Source organism: Anneissia japonica, unplaced genomic scaffold (assembly GCF_011630105.1).
Source record: "Anneissia japonica isolate Jap-2015-1 unplaced genomic scaffold, ASM1163010v1 scaffold1801_len212617_cov180, whole genome shotgun sequence".
Classification (NCBI taxonomy): domain Eukaryota; kingdom Metazoa; phylum Echinodermata; class Crinoidea; order Comatulida; family Comatulidae; genus Anneissia; species Anneissia japonica.
This window is the reverse complement of record NW_022753486.1, coordinates 28,662-35,030: the sequence shown is the minus strand read 5'-3', so window position 1 is coordinate 35,030 and position 6,369 is coordinate 28,662.

The following is a 6,369-nucleotide window of genomic DNA, read 5'->3' as shown; positions in this document are numbered from 1 at the left end:
TAGATGTGTATAAGAGATCTTTGTAAGCGCATAAGACAGTGCAAATTATTTCTGTGACAGTCTTTTGAAGTGTGTAAAGCTGCATTTTATCTCATACATAGTCAAAATATTGGGGGGGGGGATGATACAATGGACCATCCCCCTCTTGTCAAATATTGGGGGGATATATCCCCTCCATCCCCCCGGGATCTACGCCTATGTCAATTACTTATGGAATTAACCCTTGTCGAACAATTTAAACAGTGTGCAATTAAAACGCATTTAGATGAAAAGAAGGCCAAAACCCTTAAGGATGCGGCCGTTTTGTCAGATGACTATGCCTTAACACACAAAGGGAATTTTACACAAGGTAAACCCTTTTCGCCTTCACCTTCTTCTGGTAGTAAGGTGGGGGCTGGCCCCAACCCCTCAAAACAAACTGGTAAAGGGTCAGGGGACCAAAAACCTGTATCCACTGAGGGTAAAAAGGCTAGTTCGAGTTTGCGGTGCAACTATTGTAAAAAAAGTAGGACATATATGTCTAAATGCTATTCGCTAAAACGTAAAGAAGCGAATACTAAGCCTGAGTCAAAAGTCACTGGCTTTATTGGTAATCAATTGGGGGAACCAATTTTGAAAACTGACAAAATTAGTGTCATTAATGAGGATAATACCCTCTTAAGCCCTAAAATGAGTGAATATTCACCATTTATTTCACATGGTTCTGTTTCCATAAATGGGGACTCTGATAGTAAAGTACCTGTGAAAATACTACGCGATACTGGCGCTTAACAATCCTTAATTATAGAAGGCGTTTTGCCCTTATCTGAGAAGACTTCATCAGGTAGTAGTGTACTTTTACAGTTGAATTAGCCTATTTTAATGTATCTTTACACCATGTATTTTTAAATTCAGATTTAGTTACAGAGCTAGTTAAAGTAAGAGTCCGTAAAGAACTTCCTTTTGAAGGGATCATCTTCTTATTGGGTAACGATTTAGAAGGGGCTAAAGTTAGAGTAGACCCAGTTTTATCTACAACGCCTCTTATTGTTCAACCAGAACATTTTGACTCATCGTTGCCCATGTGTGTTGTTACTCGATCCATGAGTACAAGAAATAAATCACTCCCCGAGGTAGACCTGACCGATACTTTCCTACCTGTGATTTATGATGATGTCGACGAGACATCTAATAATTACCATACAGAGGTTATTGAGACTGTTGCGTTACCGTTGAATAGGGACCAACTTATTTTAGAACAGGATAAAGATAACTTAAAGAAATATTTAAAACTGCACTTTCCGAGCAACAAGCTCAAAATTCAAATTCATTTTATTACACGAATTCAGGCCTCCTCATGAGAAAATGGCGGCCCCAAAATTCATCTGACGAAGATGATTGGCAAACAGTGCATCAAATTGTAGTTCCCAAAAATATACGGAACGAAATTCTGAGTCTAGCTCATAATGGGGACCTCTGTCGTCCCACATGGGTATTAATAAGACCTATAAACGGATCCTCAATCACTTCTTTTGGCCAAAAATGAGAGCCGATGTGATTGATTATTGTAATACTTGTATTGCACCATGAGCACCGTTAAAACCCATTCCTGTATTTGGTGAACCCTTTAGCAGGGTCATCATCGATTGTGTTGGGCTACTTCCTAAGAGACAAAGAGGTAACCAATACTTGTTAACAATTATGTGCGCATCTACACGCTTTCAGAAGCAATCCCATTACGCAACATTAAAGCTAAGACAATTGTTGAAACTTTACTCAAATTCTTTACATTTGTTGGCCTTCCTAAAACGATCCAATCAGATCAAGGTTCCAATTTTATGTCTGAAATTTTCCAGCAGGTTATGTATGAACTAAACATTCATCAAATGTATGCATGAACGTTTTCATGCATACTTAAAGAACGGTCTAAATAACTTTTGCGTAGAGAACTCAAAAGACTGGGATGACGGAGTGCACTTTTTCTTATTTGCTGCTCGAGAAGCAGTAGGCCTACAAGATTCTTTGGGCTTTAGCCCTTTTGAACTAATTTTTGGGCATAATGTACGTGGTCGTTTAGGAGCACTTAAAGATTCTCTACTTGACGAATCTACACCACTGAATCTCTTAGAGTATGTTGTTAATTTATCTAGGCTTAGGAATGCTTTGGAGCTAGCTAAGAAAAACCTAGTAAATGCCCAGGATAAAATGAAAACTTATTACGATAGCAAGGCTAGAGATAAGAGTTTTCAGCCGGGAGATAAAGTCTTAGTATTGTTTCCTGTACCTAAGGAGCACTTGAAAGCTCAATTTTTAGGTCCATATAGGGTTAGTAAGAAACTAAATGACGTTAATTACATAATTGAAATCCCGGAGAGGTGACGTAAAAGTAGACTTTGCCACTTAAACAATTATACAAAGAACGATACTCGCTCTATTGCTCCAATTGTTTATACCATTTTAACTAATACCCCTAATGACGGAATTATTGATGATATTGATAATATTGATAAATATGGTGGTGCTAAGAAACCTATTGGCAATTGCAGTGCAAAACTTGAAAACTCAGATGTGCTGGCCAATTTGGACATTAAACTAATGCACTTGAGTGATACAGAAAAGTCTAAATTGCAAAGCTTGATAATGGACTATGATTGTTTATTCCCTGATGTTCCAGGAGAAATAACTGGTGTTTTCAACGATGTTGAGATTTTTGAAAATATCTCGCCAATTAAGCGACACCCATATCGTTCTAATCCTTTGAAGGAAGAACTTATCCAGAAGGAAGTGGATTACATGTTAAAGAATGGCATTATTGAACCAAGTATTAGCGAATCGTCATCGCCTTGCCTTCTAGTCCCTAAAGCTGATAAACAATCATTCAGATTTTGTACAGACTATAGGAAAGTCAACCACCAAAACTGACTCTTATCCTTTACCGAGAATAGAAGATTGTATAGACAAAGTCGGCAGATCCAAGTATGTGAGCACACTGCGGTTGTACTGTGGTTGTTTCTTTTCCCCACTGGCGTGGTGGCAGCTTCAAGAAACGTTCCCATCCACGGCACTGGTGAGTTCCTGCCCATTGTTGAGCTAGGCCTTTTCGTCAATCACTGTACATTGACTATCGCTCCACCGTGCGTCCGTCGGTACTTGATTCCCTTTCAAGTGAAAACACTAGCTGCCTAGGCCTGTTATTGTGTGGCAACTATGGCTGCTATGCGAGCACCAAAGCAATGGAGTCTTACGAAGACGGAGACTATTAACACATTTGAAAATTGGAAACAGAATTTAGTTTATATCTTAACACTAGATGCTAACATTGGCCCATTCCTGTTAGATGGCTCGTCCTGGAGCCCCAAAACGAAAGCTGCCCCACTCAGGGGTTTCACCGACGACGGTGCTGACGTTCCCAAACAGCGGCGTCGTACGGCTCACCAAAAGGTCACTATCCTGGAGCTTATGCTGGGGCAAATTGCAAATTATTGTCCTGTGATTTCTCGCAACACAATTGTTAAAAGTTCCACTTCCTTGTCTCAAATATGGCAAACTATCAGATTACATTATGGGTTTCAGTCCACCGGTGGACATTTTATTGATTTTGTGGACATCCACCTAGAAGATAATGAACGGCCTGATGACTTATATCAGCGTCTTCTTGCATTTATTCATGATAATTTGTTAAAGCAAGGTGGCGGTATTTCTCATCATAACCAGGTAGTTAAAGAAGACGAGGAGCTTTCCCCCCTTCCTGGAAAATATGGTGGTCCTTATGTGGCTCTCTGTAATACATAAAGGCCTTCCAAAGATAGTTAAACAAAGGTATGGCACAGAACTTCGTACCAGAACACTTGCTTCAATTAAACCTGAAATCTCACAAGCTATTGATTCCCTTCTAGAAGAGTTACGTACAGCCGATGACACACGCGTCTTGCGTGCAGCAGCAGCACGCCCAGCAATCATACCTCATTCCCAAAGGTCTCGTCGACCGTTCCAGCCTTCACGTTTTCAACAACCCAAAACGTGTCCTATCTGTAAACAGTGCGGTCGTTCAGACGATCGACACTTTCTTAGTCAATGTCTACATTTGCCCGAGTCAGATAGGAGGTACATTGCTAAAGCCCGACAGATCGTTGACATTATCGATGATAGTGCATACTCTGTCGATGACCCAGTTAGTGACACGTTAGAGCCTTCTGCTCTGAGAGTTCAGGTCAGACAGTCCCCATATCTAGACGCGTTTCACCAACATCATACCGTTCGAATCACAGTCGACAGTGGGGCAACAGGTAACATGATATCAGTTTTCACAGCCACTGCATTAGGTGCATCTATCAAAACTAGCTCCCAGTCCGCCCATCAGGCAGACGGATCATCCCCACTCACTGTCATAGGCGAAACCTCTATTGTGTTTACTAGGGACGGCAAGGAATTTATATTTGAAGGTCTTGTTGTCGAGAAACTCGATGTGGCCGTACCCCATTTATGGAGTTGAATGACATAGCCATTCGTCCAGCTAGGAGACAAATAATTCTGGGCGACGGAACTACCTATGTATATCGGTCTCGTCCTATACATCCTAGTCCTCCTAGCGTGCGCCGCGCATGCGTTCTGCGCGCTCCAGAGGGAGAAACTACTATTTGGCCTGGCGAATTTATTGAGTTAGATTTACCACCTGACTTCTCCCAGAATGATGATGTTTTTGCTCTTTGACACTTCTGCACTTTTAAGATTCTGGCCCCCGTACGACGTTATTTCTAGTGTAGCTGGTAGAGTCCGTATCCCCAATTTTACCAACAGGCCCCAGGTTGTAAAGGGACATGAGCATTTCTGCCAAGTTCGCCCAACCTATGTCCCACCAGCGGAGAACTCTACACCGCCTCCAAGTTACATAGCTAAGCCTATTTCTGTTTCGGCTCATTCTGATAAAGTTAAGTTGGACCCAGATAATATTGTACCCCAGGATATAAAATCAAAGTTCCAATCTGTCCTTATCGAGTACGACTCCGTCTTTGACCATGTGATTAAGGCATACAACGGCTCAGTTGGTCCATTTCAGGCAGTAGTCAACATGGGACACGTTCTGCCTCCTCAACGAAAGGGTCGAGTTCCTCAGTATTCTCGTGACAAGTTGGTTGAGTTGCAATACAAATTCGATGAACTTGAGCAAATGGGTGTTTTCGTTCGCCCCGAAGACGTTGGTGTCCAGGTGGAATGTTTAAACCCTTCTTTCTTGGTCAAGAAGGAAAGCGGTGGTTTCCGTCTTGTCACAGCATTTGCTGAAGTCGGACGTTACGCAAAGCCCCAACCCTCACTAATGCCTGATGTTAATTCCGTCCTTAGAAATATTGCCAAATGGAAACACCTCATTACCACTGACTTAACTAAGCCTTTTACCAAATACCCTGGTCTCTAGAGTCCATGAAATATTGCGGCGTAGCAACGCCATTTCGTGGCGTAAGAGTGTACGCTCGCTGCGCCATGGGTATGCCCGGGTCTGAGACAGCCCTCGAAGAGCTTACATGTCGCGTGCTGAGAGACTTGATCGAGGAAGGAGTGGTTGCCAAACTTGCCGACGACCTGTATTGTGGTGGGGATAGTTATGATGAACTGCTTTATAACTGGCGGCGGCTTCTACAGTGCATCTACAAATGCGGCCTGCGACTTTCTGCTGGTAAAACCAGTATCTGTCCAAAATCCACAACTATTCTGGGATGGACATAGTCTCTAGGGTCTATTCAGGCAATCCCACATCGTATATCTACATTACAATCTTGCACTCCACCACAGACTGTTAAGGGTTTGCGTTCATTTATTGGCGAATACAAGGTGTTAGCGCGCGTTATTCCCCAATGTGCTTCCTTTCTCGCTCCCTTAGAGGAGGCAATCGCTGGCCTACAGTCCAAGGAAGCTATATGCTGGAGTGATCCTTTACATGAAGCCTTCAAAACTGCACAGAATGCACTTTCCTCTAATAAGCTTATTATGCTACCACGTCCTGATGACCAACTGTGGATTGTCACAGATGGTGCTGTTAAGAACTTTGGTATGGGGGCAACGTTGTATGTAACACGCCATGACAAGCTTCATCTAGCCGGTTTCTATAGTGCTAAACTCAGTACACGCCAAGTCACTTGGTTGCCCTGTGAAGTGGAGGCCCTTGCCATTGCTGCTGCTATCAAGCACTTTAGTCCATACATTACCCAGTCGCGACATACAGCATGCGTCCTTACAGACAGTAAGCCATGTGTACAGGCTCTAGACAAGTTGTGTAGAGGAGAATTTTCTGCCAGTCCACGCGTCTCCACTTTTCTGTCTATCGCAAGTCGATACCATGTATCAGTTAGGCACCTTCCCATCCGATTTTTCCAGTCGAAATGCGCCCCCCTGTAC